Source organism: Choloepus didactylus (assembly GCF_015220235.1).
Source record: "Choloepus didactylus isolate mChoDid1 chromosome 23 unlocalized genomic scaffold, mChoDid1.pri SUPER_23_unloc1, whole genome shotgun sequence".
Lineage (NCBI taxonomy): Eukaryota > Metazoa > Chordata > Mammalia > Pilosa > Megalonychidae > Choloepus > Choloepus didactylus.
Window position 1 is genome coordinate 3325039 of NW_023637590.1, and position 16233 is coordinate 3341271.

At 50.1% G+C, this 16233-nt stretch overlaps 1 protein-coding gene across 4 annotated transcripts in view; it reads right to left on the reverse strand.

Moving 5' to 3' along the window:
- CLTCL1 (clathrin heavy chain like 1) overlaps nt 1-16233 on the reverse strand; it is a 43180-nt gene that overhangs the window by 24326 nt on the left and 2621 nt on the right. For 2 of the 4 annotated variants that reach the window (XM_037823636.1, XM_037823635.1), the window contains exon 2: nt 3109-3308. The gene's annotated coding sequence lies outside the window, so the exon portion shown is untranslated. Of the gene's footprint in view, nt 1-3108; nt 3309-15445; nt 15885-16004; nt 16067-16233 lie in introns of those variants that run through there. The other 2 variants (XR_005214895.1, XR_005214894.1) reach the window with 2 other exon arrangements.

The following is a 16233-nucleotide window of genomic DNA, read 5'->3' on the forward strand; positions in this document are numbered from 1 at the left end:
AGGTGATGGCCCCTTCCCAATAAGGAGCCTTCACCGGGTAAAATGGAGGGGCTCTGGGGACAGAGGCCAGGCCCCTGGACTTGACGTCCACGCTTTCGGCCAGGCGCCCGTGGATCCAGGTAAGGGGTGGGAAACCACCAACCCGCTCTGCAGAGCCCATGTGTGATTCCATTGCCTCGGTAATCCAATCACGGTAAAATCGCGCTCTCTTTTTAAGTGATTTCCTTCATTTTGGTCTAGGGCCTTCAAAACACATCACAGTTCCTTTGCTCGCCAGCGACTGGAGCCATAAGTTCTGAGACCACCCTCACTGGCCACAGGATCGCAGTGAAAACAGGATCAAGCCTTGGAGTTACATCGCTTTGCTTTCACAGCCTCATGCTTCCCTTTGCAAAGAAAACTGCACTCAATATTGCTATAGTTGACGCGATTCACGTTAAAATAGAGGGAGCGGGGCAGCCCCTGCAATCTGGAAGCCAGGCCCTGCCCCTCTCCCACTGGACATAAACCATCTCAGAGAAAAACAGCCTCAAGGAAGGTCACGATGAGAACACGATAGGGTGAGATACAGCAAGGCCAGTTCAGAATTTTGTCTAAGCACAGACAAAACGAGGTTATTGTGCAACCCCATAAAATGCCAAGTATCCCCCTCTTTTGGCTAAAGTGGGCGACTGCCACTTCTCTACCATTACAGCTTTATCCTGGCTCCAGTCTGCTCTCCCTTATAGACAAGATCTAAGGAGACGCCGTGGAATTGCCTCAACTTTCTGACCCCCACTTCCTTAGAACCTTGCCCAAACCACCCAAGCAAAGCTCAGATTCCATATTGGGTTCTTTCCAGCACTCTCTTTACTCAGTGTGGTGGTTTGCAGCTACGTACCCAAGAGAAACATGTTCTTAAATGTAACCCATTGCTGTGGGTGTGAACTCAGATAAGGAGGACCTTTTGATGAGTGTTCCAGTTTGCCAATGCTGCCGTAATGCAAAATACCAGAAATGGATCAGCTTTTATAAAGTTTTTTATTTTGTTACAAAGTTACAGTCTTAAGGCCATAAAGTGTCCAAGGTAACGCATCAAAAATCGGGTACCTTCACTGGATGATAGCCAATGGCATCCGGAAAACCTCTGTTAACTGGGAAGGCACGTGGCTGGTGTCTGCTTGCTCCCAGGTTGTGTTTCACAATGGTGTTCTCCAAAATGCCAGCTTTCAATGGCCATTTTCAAAATGTCTCTCTAAGCTGCAGCACCAAGCTCCTTCTGTCTGAGCTCTTAGAGGGTGGGCGGGGCCATATCTCCATGGAAATAATCCAATCAGAGTTACCACCTACGGTTGGGTGGGTCGCATCTCCATGGAAACAACCCGATCCAAAGGTTCCAACCTGATCAACACTAATACGTCTGCCCTCACAAGATAGCATCAAAGAACATGGAGATTTGGGGGACACAGTACATTCAAACTGGCACAATGAGGCTACCTCACTTAGGGTGTGGCCCGGCTCAATCAGGATGGGTCTTAATCTCGTTGCCGGAGTCTTTTATTAGCAGGATGAAATTCAGAGAGAGAGCGAGCGAGAGGGAAAGCCAGGGAAGCAAGGCGCTGAAGGCCCACGGAAGCCGGAAAAGAAGGGAGAGGCCAGGAGAGACCGCCATGTGCGTTGCCAGGTAGCTGAGGAGCCCAGGACCAAGGATTGTTGGCAGCCGGCCCCAGAACGCCAATCTTCAGGAAGAAGACGCTGCCCTGAAGACGCCTTAGTTTGTCTGGACCTTTCGTAGCCTCGTACCTTGAGTCAATAAATTCCCATTGTTTAGCCAACTTACTGCATGGTGTCTGCTTTAGCAAGGAGGAGGCTAAAACCCTGAGCCCACAGCCAGCTCCCCACCACGTACGTTCTCCATTGCTGCAACAAGTTCTAGACCCAACTTGTCTAACCACGGGTGTGTGTTCCAGGGCCTTTGCTGGAGGGGACTGACATCTAAGTACCACGATCTCTCTGCTCCCCCCCTCTGCCCCCAAACACACCACACCCCAGGAAATCCACACTGCGCCTCAATAAGGAGAACCGCACCAGAGAATTGGGGAGACCACGGTGCAGTCAGTTCTGGGGCTCACTGAGGATGCCAAACAGCAAGCAACACACGGGGTCAGATCTCCCAAAAGAACTGAGACAATAAGAAATGCGGAAAAGCAAACACTACAAGGTGAGGAAATACTCTATCCGAAACAGCCAAAGGATAGGTGACAGAGTGACAGAAGGGAACCATTAAGAACCCATTAATTTTAATAGTTTCTCCAATTAAGACTAAAATAGTTTACACTGCTTTCACTATGTGCTCAAAAATAGACTTTGACAAGACTGCAAGGAAAAAGGGGGAGTTGGTGACGGGACAGAGGTCATTTTGAAAAAGGAAACAAAGATTCAGCCATTTTTTTTTAAACAGAAAGATGTCCATCGACCTATAAAAACGACAAGGTGGACCCTATTTCTTTAACAAAATAGAAGCAGGGGCAAAGCCAACATTCAGCATTCGTGAATTTTAGGTGCAGGAACATCATTCGCTTTGCAAGGTAACTGATAATGCACTTCATGTACAATATTAACAAGCCCGTGCTACACATCATCTTTTCACTTCCCAAATCAAGGCAGTGTACAAAGATCCCACGTTCTCCAGGCGACGAGGCGGTTCCAAGCACCCAAGGCTCCCCAGCTGGGGAAGTGAAATTCTATTAATCGAAGGCAGCGCCGTTACTGATGTGTTTCACAAGACAGCTAACGTGCACAGCTTCCATCCGAGGAGCACGGGGCCCCAGCATGGAGCAGCCCCCTCAGGAGGGAGTGCCGGCCCACCCTGCCGTGAACGCGTTTCCCAACACAGACCCCCCACCCCTGGGGAGAGGGCCCTGGGCACTCTCGCTCTTGGGGAATCGGGCACTATGGTGCTCGGGGGTCTCTCGTTTGGCAAAGCACAGCTTTTGCTAAAAACGTTGGAAATTCAGTTTGATACACCAGTGATGCATTGCTGTGAGTTTGCCGACACGCATCCAACAGTAAAGTAACAAAACAGCTAACGTGGGATCAAACTCCCTTCTCAGATCCCACCGGGCTCACCTTCCGGAGCTGTCACCCGAGGTTCCTGCCGGCAGTTTCCGCAGAGATGGGCTGTCGGGTTGGTATGGCCGGCTCCCTTGGTCAGCGAGCAGCACAAGAGCCAGCTGACCGAAGTTCTCTCGGACACATGAAAAGCCGTCCAATTCCATCGTTGGCATGCTGAATCCAACATCGTCTGGACGGATCCCCGGGTTTTCGAGCTAAAAGGAAAAGAGGCATTTGGTGAAAGTTAAGTTTTCCCTCTGAAATAGATTAGATTGAACCTAGCTTTTTTAATTTTTCTTAGCAAAGACAACAGGAGGAGGAAGGAAAATCAAACGGGTTTAGAAAAGTTAACATTAAGTAAACAGCTGCAGCACACTTTGGCGTAGCTTGCTCCCTTTCAATCCCTGGAGTGGATGCAGCTGAGGGGCCGACAGCAGGCCGTGGGTAGATGCAGCTGAGGGGTCAACAGTAGGCCATAAGTAGATGCAGCCGAAGGGCCAACAGTAGGCTGTAAGTAGATGCAGCCGAGGGGCTGACAATAGGCTGTAATTAGATGCAGCTGAGGGGCCAACAGTAGGCTGTAATTAGATGCAGCTGAGAGGCCGACAGTAGGCCGTAAGTAGGTATAGCCGAAGGGCTGACAGTAGCCTGCAGGTAGATGCAGCCGAGGGGCCAACAGTAGGCTGTGGGTAGATGCAGCCGAGGAGTCAACAGTAGCCTTAAAGTAGATGCAGCTGAGGGGCTGACAGTAGGCTGTGGGTAGATGCAGCTGAGGGGCCAACAGCAGCCTGTAAGTAGATGCAGCCAAGGGGCTGATCAGTAGGCTATAAGTAGCCTGTAAGCAGATGCAGCTGAGGCGCTGACAGTAGGCTGTGGGTAAATGCAGCCGAGGGGCCAATAGTAGGCTGCACGCAGATGCAGTCAAGGGGCCGACAGTAGGCTGCAAGTAGATGCAGCTGAGGGGCCGACAGTAGGCTGCACGTAGATGCAGCCGAGGGGCCGACAGTAGGCTGCAAGTAGATGCAGCCAAGGGGTTGACAGTAGGCTTTGGGTAGATGCAGCCGAGGGGCCGACGGTAGTCTGCATGTAGATGCAGCCGAGGGGCCGGCGGTAGGCTGCATGTAGATGCAGTCGAGGGGCCGGCGGTAGGCTGCGGGTAGATGCAGCCGAGGGGCCGACAGTAGCCTGTAGATTGGCTCTCGAGGAGTTTCCAGTCCAGCAGGCATGAGAGTGAGGATATCCCCGGGAGAGTGTGAAGAAGGCTACGCATGATGCAGAAAGGAAGGGGTCAGCTGGGGGTGGGGCGGGTCCCACAGAACAGGATCAGGGAAAGCTTAGCAGGCAAGACCACCCATAAAGCCTCAGGAGGAAGGAAATCTCGCAGAGGCAAAGGGGATGAGAGAAACCAAGACCTGCTTTCTCCAAAAGGAAAGCAGCCACCGAGAACCAGCCAAGAGCGTTTGCTTAGAACACTTCCCTACGTTTCATAAAGTTCACCTCAGTCTGATTTAAATGAACACCTCTTGGGCGAGTCTGAGGTTAAAATAAACGTCAGTGGGTCTGGCAGATTTTCTGGAAGTAGATGGGATGTTTCTGTGTGTGTAAAATGAAATTAGGCACCTTTCTCCAAAGGCCATTTACACCTGCACCTGGCCTAAATAAAGACCCATGAGTGTGATAAGTGCCAAAGAAAATCCCCAGTGAACACACACACAGGAAGTCTGTATCGCTCTACCAGGAACCATGCTTATTTCTATAATTTCCCTGCCCCAACCTACTGAGACAAAGTTCCTTTATTTCTAAACCCTTATTTCTGCTCAACCCAAACCCTCCCACTATTGACTTGACCCTTGAACACCTGTCTCCTTGTATCACCTTGTACAGGTATATGGTATCACCTTGTACAGGTGTGGGACATCACCTGGTACAGGTGTGTGGTATCACCCGTACAGGTGTGTGTTATCACTTCATACAGGTGTGGGGCATCACCTGGTACAGGTGTGTGGCATCACCCGTACAGGTGTGTGGCATCACCTGGTACAGGTGCTAGCAGCAAAGGCCAAAGACCATCTGCATAAAAATAACCACCGTCTAGACGTCGCAAATTAGACTGTAAAATTCTTTAATCTACATTTCCTCCTTTGCTATAGACACAGAGTCCCCCAGATCAGGGGCTGAACTTTCTCTGTCTTTTGCAGCACTGAATCAAAAACGTACTGGACATCCCACCGCTGAGTGGGGCAGGCTGTGTGACCACCGCCTGGGACGGCCAAGCGCCTGCACGTGTCCCTGCCCGACCCACAAGGCAAGGATGTCACACACATTTACACCTGTGAGATACAGGCTTTCAGGTTACGACGTCTTTCCCGACACAAAGCAGATTACCGATGGAGCCAGGTGTGCCCAGAGTGGGCTCTGAGCTGCCATCCTGCGTGTGTGAAACACACTTTCATTTGAGTGTAGAAAGGATGAACTGGGGGGCAACTTCCTTCCCAAGCGAGTCTGCCGAAAAAGCAAATAAAAACTCATAGGAAAAAGAAAAGAAAAAGAAAAAAACAACCCAAGCTATTATTTCACGACTGTAGTGAAATAAGGTTTGTTTTTAAAAACAGAACCTACCCACTGCTAGTGTCACGACCGTAAGAAATTCTCTTCACGTTCCAACCTGGGGTCGCCGCAAGGAGACTAGTGACCCACTGGGGGCAGCCCAGGCTCTCTGCGTGTGCGGGATATCGCTCTGGAACATTCCGCAGGATGCCGAAAGGACAACTTAACCCAAAGTATTAGACAAAAGGAATGTGCCTTCTGAGACATGAAAAACCACAGTTGTCTGTCCATAACCCGCTGGAAACTTGCAAAGTTTTGGCCGCTGGAACCTCGAACGCTGCCCGCCTCGACTGCCACTTGTTTTGGAAAAAGAGCTCACACCCAGAGGTTTTCCCAACACGTGCACGGAGCCTCTGGCACCCGGCCCCTTTGCCACCCGGCCCCCATCCCCTCAGAGCAGCTGCCCCGGGTGGGGAGTTGCCCTCTCTGGTCCGAAGTGAGTGGCCGCAGCTCTCTGTAGGTGACGGTCCCTAATAAATGCTCTTGGGCTGATCACACAACACACACCAAGCTTTCCAGTGCCCATCTCCAGTCCAGGGCCGGGGGCTGCTTTCTCTCTGCACTGTTTGCACTTCAGTGTTGTCTGAATATGCATGTGGGCTATTCTTATGATTCTCCTGTAATTTAACACACACACACAAGAATGCTCCTTGTAATGTGCTGGACTCCTTATCCATCTTGTCAAGATTACAGTGGGATCAAGCAATGAATTATACACTGGCTGCTATTAGGTTGGCGAAAGTCTAAAATCCAGCACACACAATCAACCACGGGCATTTTTAAACACACTGAGGCTTTAATTTGCTGAAAACACCCAGCCTGTTTGTTACTCCTACACCTCTTTCCCCACCTGCACACTGGTATAGCACAGATACTGTTAACCTGGCACAAAGGACTGGATATGGATTGCTAAAATTAAGGTAAATTAAGCCCAGAGTCCTGCTATAAAAGATCAAGCCGATTTTCTTTCAACAAATAAATGTTATGCAGAAAGCTCTCTGGAGGCTCCAAGAACCACAGGCAGGCAAGGCCGCTTCCCAACACTTTAATAAATGGGATTTATTTGGCTACAAATTTACAGTCCTAAGGCCATAAAAGTTTCCAAACTAAGGCATCAACAAGAGGATACCTTCACTGAAGAAAGGCCAATGGCGTCCGGAACACCTCTGTCAGCTGGGAAGGCGCGTGGCTGGTGTCTGCTGGTCCTTTGCTTCCCGGTTCTGGTTTCAAAATGGCTTTCTCCAAAGTGTCTCTGGGCTTCTGTCTCTCTTAGCTTCCCTCAGCTCTGCTTGGTTCTCCTGGGGCGTTTCTCTCTAAGCGTCTGAGGGATGTCTCTTAGCTTCTTCAGGGCAAACTCTGGGCTTCATCTCTTAGCTCAGCATCTCCAAACATCCTTCTGTCTGCGTCTCCCAGCATCAGTGTCTGTGTTGGCTCTTAGCTTCTCTTAAGGACTCCACTGAACCAACCAAGTCCCACCCTGAATGTAGAAATAACCCAACCAAAGGTCTCATCCTCCGTTGGGTGAATCACATTTCCGTGGAAACACTCAATCAAAAGGTCCCACCCTAATCAAAAGACTAATAAGTCTGTCCCCACAAGGCTGCATTAAAGAACATGGCTTTTGTGGAGGACAGAATAGATTCAAACCAGCAGAGTCCCAAGCCATTTCCCATATCCAGGGAGGTGAAGCGCAGCACATTTAACTGCTCGGCAACTCTCCCAGTATCATCCTTCTCCTCCAGGACGTCTTCCTTCTCCGTGAAGTCTGTGTTTATCCCAACGTCTCCGAATTATCTCAAAGCCACATGGAGCAATCTCGAATATCAGGTTAATTGACAGGTAGGAGCCATGAATGAAACTGAGGAAAGAAACCGCTCTCCTAAAGCAAGTAATCGTCACACTTCATTCAATAAATAAGAGTTGAATTCACACTAGTCACCAGCCACCATGCTAGAACCCGGAAACAGCAAGAAAAATAAGCCATAGTCACGCTCTCCAGAGCCCACCTACCCAAAGGAGACAAACAATGAATATTACTTTGAGCTTTATGAAGATGTCAATATTTGATCATTTTTTACCCCCAAATCCTGATTCAAGCAAACCAAACATATAAAAAATCTGAGATGGGGAAATTTAACATTGACGATGTATTTCACATTTTTTTAAAAATATAGAGTTCTTCTCTTTTACAGACACATATTAAAGTATTTAAAAATTAAATATGCTGTCTGGAATTAGCCTCAAAATAATGTGGTAGTGAATGGAGACAGAAATAAAACAAAGGAGGTCACATGTTGGAAAGCAACCATTCTTAGCCTCCTCAACTAATTCATTTTGTGGGCTGTAGTAGCCTGGGACTGGCCTAGATTTTCTAAATTGTCGCTTTATTCCTAATTTGGGGACCAATGGTGGGAGTAATATGGCAGCATTCTGAATTCAACTCCAAATATCATCAAAAATTTGTACCCGATCTCTCGAGTATACTAGGTTCTTAAAAATCAGCAATCGAGTCAAGCCCCTTTAAAGAGCATACACACACATTGATGGCATTTGAAGAACAGAAAAGTATCTCACCGACATAAGACAGTGCTTTAATATCTGAGGGCAGCGGGTCCAAAAATAAGTTAGAGACGTTCAAACGAGAAGAAACGAAGACGGGGGGTCTCGACCGGGGGTGGGATCTGTGAGTCACTGGAAACACGCAGGGGCGGTTTTCACGTCACCAGAACTAGAGAACCCAATTACCATTTATCAGAAACGATAAACAGAGGACAATCTCACAAAGGGAACTTTCACACTGAAAATACCACCAAACTTTATTCCGATGCAGAAGCAGAGAACCAGAGAAAGTGACATGCCCAAAGCCAGTCTGTTTGCTTTTGAAACTAGTTAGTAGAAGCAACTCAGGACTCCTGATTCCTAGTTAGTTGTTCTGATGGGTGACCTAGCTACACACTTAAAACAGCCCACAGAAGTTCAGTTCATCAAACGCAGACGAGATACTTTAAATCGCACTTTGAAAGTTATCACTGTTATGCATATATGTTAACGTTCACAATAAAAAAATGCATTAAAAAAAAGTAGACAAGATGCTATCTAACGATCCTTTTCAGTTCTTAAGACCTGCGATTAAATGAATCCAAATTCGAATACGATACTAGAGGACCAGGAAAAAGAAATTACTAACCTGACACCCCCGGGTTTTCTCTATATAAAGGGCTTAGGGATGGGGTCTGATGGGGAGAGCTGCATTTGGGTTTTTGAAAACCCTTATTGAAAACATCGATTGCCCAGAACAAATAAGCCCACAAAGCTCCAGCTGCACCGAACACCCCCATGTTTCGTGCTCGGTGCCTTTTTCCTGCTGCATCTGCCTGCTTTCCGTCTTACTCGCCGCCAGGGCCTGGAACACCGCCTCACGCAGGGATGTGAAATGATGAATTAGGAATAAAGTTGTTTGTTTTAGGCAATCAGGCTTAGTTCATCTGCAGTTTAAGAAAACATACTTTACATCTCAAACCTATCATCCAGCTTTTCCTAGCTTAAGAAAGGCAACCTGATAAATCAAAGTCTATGAAGACTGATGATACCAAGGACTTTTCCGGAAGTTACATCCTAAGGCTCGGTTAGTTCAGGGGCAGTTTAAAAACTACATCTTCATAGCACTTTACAGAACCGCTCTCAGATTACACCAGTGCAGGTTGTTGTTGTTTTTTTTGTATTTTAAAGCTGATGCTTAAGACCCTATATTTATCCCCGTGAAATGTCAGCTGGTTTGGAGAGCAGCCCGTCAAGATCGTGCGGGGTTCTAAATCGGTTCCTGGGTTTCACCAGCCCAGCTTCGTGACATCCTCCTTCCAGCTGCCAAGAATGGTGGTCTCTCTGGCCTGGGGCCCAACGACAGGCCTTGAGCAAGGGGCAGTGGGAGAAGACACCAAAAAAGGAGCTCAGGTAGAGAAGCAAGGGTAGGAAAAACCGGGAAATATGGGATGGGACAACAGGGAGCCAGCGACCCTCCCCCAGGAGGACATAAACAACTAAGGTAGGAGTTTTTCAATCGCTTGCGGAGGACAGAGGTTTCCTTCACAGAGCTTTGCTCTGGGGAGAGGGCCCCCGAGTTGAACGGCCAGCCTGCGATTTTCCTTTCATGATTCCTCTCCCATGTAGGTTTATTATGTCATATCTGGGTCCAAACAGAATTTTCCTCCAGCTACAGAACACTGAACCTTGTCTGGGGTGGCCCCACAACCCGAGGACCCTGTAGATCCAATAAACTCAAAAAGGTCTAGGAAACTTGAGTGATTTAGGGACCATTTGTATTTAACTGTATTCTTGGTTTTCTAAAGAGAGCTGGTTTGACTCCATCTCTAGGTGTCACTCACCTTGCAAAGGCTCACCCTCCAGTCACCCCGGGAGGGGCAGGTGGTCACTGTCTGATCTGGTTTGCTAATGCTGCTGTTATGCAGAATACCAGAAATGGACTGGCTTTTATAAAGGGGGATTATCTGGTTACACAGTTACAGTCTTAAGGCCATGAAAATGAACAAATTGAGGCATCAACATGCGTATACCTTCACAGAAGGAAGGCGAATGGCGTCCGGAAAAATTTGTGAGCTGGAAAGGTAAGTGGCTGGTGTCTGCTGATCCCGGGTTGTGTCCCAGCTCCACTCTCAGCTCCTGTGCTTTCTTCAAAATGTTGCTCTTGGGAGCAAACTCTGGGCCAGTATCTCCAAAGCATCAGCAAAAGCCTATTTTCAATGGCCGTCTTTAAGATGTCTCTCTCAGCTGCTTTCCAAAACGTCCCTCTCAGCTGCTCTGAGCTCCTTCTGTCTGTGAGCTCCTTTATAGGACTCCAGTGATTAAATCAAGACCCACCCTGAATGGGCGGGGTCCACACCTCCATGGAAAGAATTTACGCAAATGTTTCACCCATAGTTGATTGAGTCCCATCTCCATGGAAACATTCAATCAGAAGATTCCAGCCTAATCAACACTAAGACATCTGCCCCCACAAGACTGCGTCAAAGAACATGGCGTTTTGAGGGACGTAATACATCCAAACCAGCACACTGTCCTTACTGTGAAAGAACGTCAGAAGTCAAAACGACAGACCCAGAGTCTATTTCCAGGATGAGGATCATCTGTGCATCAACAGGCAAAAATATACCAGCTGACACAATCCCTTAAAAAAACCCTAACGGCGGTGTACAACAATTTCAGGACGTGCACTGAGCCCGCTGTTGGTTGTCTCAGTACATCAGAGTCCGTTTCACAGAGTGGGATGGCTAAGCCACAGCAGCCCAAATAAACACGCACTGGGCTGTGGGTACAGCGTCCCCCAAATCAGGGCCCCCCGAGACGCCGCTCACCACCTCCAGGGCGTCCGACCCACGGCGCTCACGGGGGATGTGCAGTCGAGCCCAGTCACCTCCTTTGGGTGCTGTTCCCCTCTTGCAGCTAAAGGCCTCCAATAGCAACCTCTTTCGTCAATTGTGAACAAGCAGCATCGCTTGGCAGACCTGCTCAACCTGCTGCACTTGGGAATTATTCACCTGGGACCAACCACCAACGCTCCACGTGCCTCTCGGCAATCACCACACACCCCTGCGTGGGCACCTGCAGAGCGAATAGCTTTGTTTTTTTTTAAATTGTGGTACTGTATTTCTATATAACATAAAAAATGCATTTTAATCATTTTTCAGTGGACACTTCAATGGTGTTAATTACATTTACCATGTCGAGCTGCCGTCACTGCCATCCATCACCAAGACGTCTCCATCACCCCAAGCAGAAACCCTGTACCCATTAAGAAATACATCCCCTTTCTCCCTTCCCAGTAACCTCCAATCTACTTCCTGTCTCCATGAGTTTGTCTGTTCTAGTTGCTTCGTAGAAGTGGAATCACACCCTATCTGTCCTTCGGCGTCTGGCTTCTATCGCCTGGCCTGATGTCGTCGTGAGCTGGCCACGTAACAGAGCCACCAGCACGTCCTTCCTTTCCGTGGCTGCACAGGGCTCCCCTGTAGCCTCTGCACGGATGGAGCACATTTGATTTTTTCATTCATCTGCTGACGCACTCTTGGGCAGAGGCCTTTTTAGAACTCCGGGCAATTCTCACGTGTAGCCTGGGTTGAGAATCGTTGGAGAGCAGTGGCCTTCTTTCTCCTGTAATTTGCACAGCTCTCAGACTCTGTTTAGAGCATCACCTCACATATACAGTAAGAAATTAATACCTGCGGGGGACAAGTTTACACATCTTTGCTGGGTATCAGGCTGTGCTACATTTCAAAACACCTTGCAAGCTGGCAGCTGTTTTCTGATATAGCTGGAAGAGGAAATTACTCAGGGCTCGTAAAAGAATTTCTTTGCCAATGAACTGTTCAGTCTTTCTTCCTCGTTGCAAAGTGTCATCAGTTTTCATCCCTTTTGCTGCCCCCCACCCCTTCTCAGATATCGCAAACGGTAACAACCTTCAAACTCAGGTCTGCGCATATAAAAAAGTTCAAATAGCACATATAATACAAGAAAAGCATTTCTGCAGAACCAGTCCTCCTCTCAAAAGCAGGGTGACAGGATAAACACATCAAATTAGTAGGTAGGATCCCAGGTAGAGATGGAAGGAGTATTTTATTACCATGCATTAGATGTAAAAGTGTGGCTTGTGCTCTACGTGCCTTCCTGAAAAGTTGACTATAGAATAAAAGTTCTCCTATACTGACTCCTATTTCCCCACTGTTCATTATAAAACCATTGTTTTTCCTCTAGGGGAAATCTGGCCTGAGGATTTTCAAATACAACAAAACAAAATTAAAAACAGAAAAAAATAATATTAGAATTAGGCTCATGAATTAGAGCTATGCATGGCAGGAAAACTGAGATCTAAAGGAAAGATTAGTTTCAGTGAACAGAACTGAAATTCTGGCAGCCTCCAGTCTCTATTCCCCTCCTCCCAGTACCGTGCAACTGGAGAACGTATTTCCACTTTCTTTTCTTAAGGAATGTCTGGTTTTAGGGGAGTAGATAGAGGGGAGGCAGAAAGCAAGTGACACAAGAAGGAGCAGCTGTAATACACCAGACTCACAGTAAACAGGTCATGTATGAGCCGTCTGGAGGGCCCAAAAAAGCCTACAAGGTCCGGTGTGATGGTTTGCAGCTGTGTGATGGTTTTCTGCACCCCAGGAAAGCTCATGGTCTCAAAGCGAATCCATTCCTGTGGGTGTGCACCTCCTGGGGGTCGGACCTTTTGACGAGGTTATTCAGTTGATGCAGAGAGAAACCCCAGAAACAGAGAGGAGGCCACCGAGGCAGAAGCCGGAAGCCACGAAACCCGGGAAAGAAGGGAGAGAGCAGTGGACATCGCCATGTGCCACGAGAGTCGCTGGCAGCCGGGCTTCAGGGAGAAAGCATCGCCTGTCGGTGCCCTGATTTGAACATTTTCACAGTCTCAGAACCGTAAACTTGTAAGTTAATAAATCCCCACTGAAACAGACAACCTGTGTCTGGTATACCACGTGCCAGCGGCATTAGCCAATCCACTTTATAATGAACTGATCACCGACCATGTACACACTATACTATGAAATTGATTTAACTCCTTCCCGGACCGAAGGGCCCAGGATGAACCAGGCAGTGGGAATATAACTGCCAACCTCCCTGAGCTCACAGAGGGAAATAATCAGCAACGAGGCCATGGTATAAAAGGGCCCCAACAAAGGGAGCCCCCAAGCCTCGGGGCATGGAGGAGGGGCTCCTAACTGACAAGCCAGGGAAGCTTCCGGAGAGATACCAGGAGGCTACGCGGGAGTCGTATGGAAGGAGAGGGGTGAGGGAAGAATGTTCTAGAAGGAGAAGAGCAACAGCACGTGCAGCAGCCCACGGGCGGGAGGGCCAGGGCTCCCGGAGGTTCCTGTGGCTCAGGGCAGCCATGTGAGTGCTGGAGCGGACACTCGGTGCCATGGAAGGCCTGGAGGCACATGTCTGTCCTTGGAGAAGGACACTTGGCCTGTGTGGAGGGAGCAGACCAGAGCAGGGAGGGGTGGAGGTCGAGAGAATGGGATGGTGAGGACCACTGAGGCAGGAGTAACGGTGAGATCGGCCGGCGGGGGTCGAGATGGTCCAGTTTACAGCTGCCCATCTCTCCAAGTCACCTGCTGCAAGCTGGGGCGGGGGGGTGTTCCGGTTTGCTAAGGCTGCTGTTATGCAAAATACCAGAAATGGATTGGCTTCTATAAAGGGGGTTTATTAGGTTACACATTTACAGTCCTAAGGCCCCAAAAGTGTCCAAACTAAGGCATCAACAAGAGGGTACCCTCACTGAAGAAAGGCCGATGGCGTCCAGAACACCTCTGTCAGCTGGGAAGGCACGTGGCTGGTGTATGCTGGTCCTGTGCTCCTGGGTTCTGGTTTCAAGAAGCTTTCTCCAAAATGTCTCTGGGCTTCTGCCTCTCTCAGCTCCTGTGTGTCCTTGCTTGTTCTCCCAGGGGGTTTCTCTCTAAGCATCTGGGCGTCCTCTTTTAGCTTCTCCGGGGCAAACTCTCAGCTTTATCTCTTAGTATCTCCAAACATCCTTCTGTCCACATTTCCAAGCGTCTCCAAGCATCAGCAAGCATCTAGGTCTGTGTCGGCTCTTAGCTTCTCTCTTAAATACTCCAGTGATCTAATCAAGACCCACCCTGAATGGGCGGGGCCACACCTCCATGGAAATAATTTAATCAAAAGGTGTCACCCACTGTTGGGTGGGTCACCTCTCCATGGAAATAATTCAATCAGAGGTTCCATCCTAATCAAAAGACTAATAAGCCTGCCCCGACAAGACTGCATTAAAGAACATGGCTTTTCAGGGGTAGTAATATATCCAAACCGGCACTGGTTGGGGTGGGGCGGGGGCAGGCAGTTCTGGAGAGAAACAGGTGCAGAATGGCCTCAAACCCCCAGTTTGTGCTAGAGCCCTCAAACCACAGAGGTTCACTCGTACGTCCTGCACACCACAAGCACATTTTCCAAACTGCTAGAAGGCATCCCTTCGAGGCATTATAAACTTGGATGGAAATTTAATATGCCGCGTTACTTCCCTGCCTCTCGAAATGGAACACATTTAGATAGTGGTTAAAGGCACACGCTTTGAAGTCAGAGACCTGGTTCGAACCCGAGCTCTGACACTTACCAAGCACTGTGATTTGACCTGAATTACTTAACCTTCCCGTGCCCCAGTGAGCTTGGTTATCGTGAAGATTAAATTAAATGAGATTTATAAAATACACAGCAGAGTGAGGGCAAGAGAAACGGTTCAGTAAATGTTAACTACATCATTGTTAGTAGCAGCAGCTGCCTAGCTGCAGAATGGAGACCACGCTGGCCGGTGTTCCGGAGATTTCCACACAGCCCCAGCTGTTTCACCAACCATGTGACCCTGACAAGAGGCCGAGGGCATCGAGTTTCCAGTCTGCAGACTGTGGGGATCTGACCGGGCCCTGTAACGCTCCCAAAGCCTTTTCCATTTGGACAGAGGGTGAAAGGCTCTGCGCTGTGGGAACAGCACCCGGGGACCCCCACGTTCCTTGCTGTCCAGCTCTGCAGTCAGAAACGCTGGAGTCTGAGCTCTGCACGGACTCCACTGGAGAAGACAATTAATTTAATGTGTCTGTGCCTCGGTTTCCTCATCTAAAAAGCAGACAATACTCCTGACCTTGTAGGCCCGCTGTAATGACGGCACTTAGGGCGGAGCTGTTGGCCATTCCCTCCTCACCTGTAAAACGCGGTCTCCCCCTTCGCAGTGTGACACCTGTGAGCCAGGTGCTGCAGGTGAGGCGCACGGCCCAGGGCCCCTCCAGAAGCCCTGTTCCTACCCGGGGAGCCGGGCTTCTCTCCCCGAAGCGCAGCTCTATCGGGCGGGTCACAGGTGGAACAAACTGGGGGCTGCTCTCGCATCGAGGGGGTCTCACCCTGTGACACCCCCTAAGAATCCACCCTTGTGGCCGCCACAGGCCGGCCGCTGAAGAGGACGGGGAACGAGACGCGGGCAGGTTCTGGGGCCACACGGCCGGGGATCGGGAACCCGGGGCGCCCCGAGCCAGGCGCGCTGAGGGGCGTTTGGGGTCGAGGGGCTGGAGAAGGGGCGCCCCTCACCGAGCGCGCCCCCGGACCCCGAGACCAGCCGCCCTGTCCGCTCCCGACTCCTCCCGCCCCAGTCGCCGGCCCGGCCCCCGCACCCCCGACCCTCCCTGTCCGCTCCCCGGGCCCCTACTGGGGGGCCGTGCCCGGCTCCGGGGTGTCAGGCCGCCGCCCGCCGCGCGCCCGAGCCTCACCCGGCAGCGCCCCCGCAGCCCCGGGACGCGCCTGCGCCGTGGAGGGCGCGCGGCGGGCGGGGGGAGGACCCTGCAGCGCACGCGCACTGACGACTTGCCGCCCCCCCCCAGGGTCCGCACCACGGAGTCGGCGCCGCGCGCAGGCGCAGTCCCAGCGGTCCCCGGGCAGGGCGAGTCCGCGCCGCCGTCCGCACCTGCCCGGAGCAGGTGGGCGCGGGGAGGGGGAGGC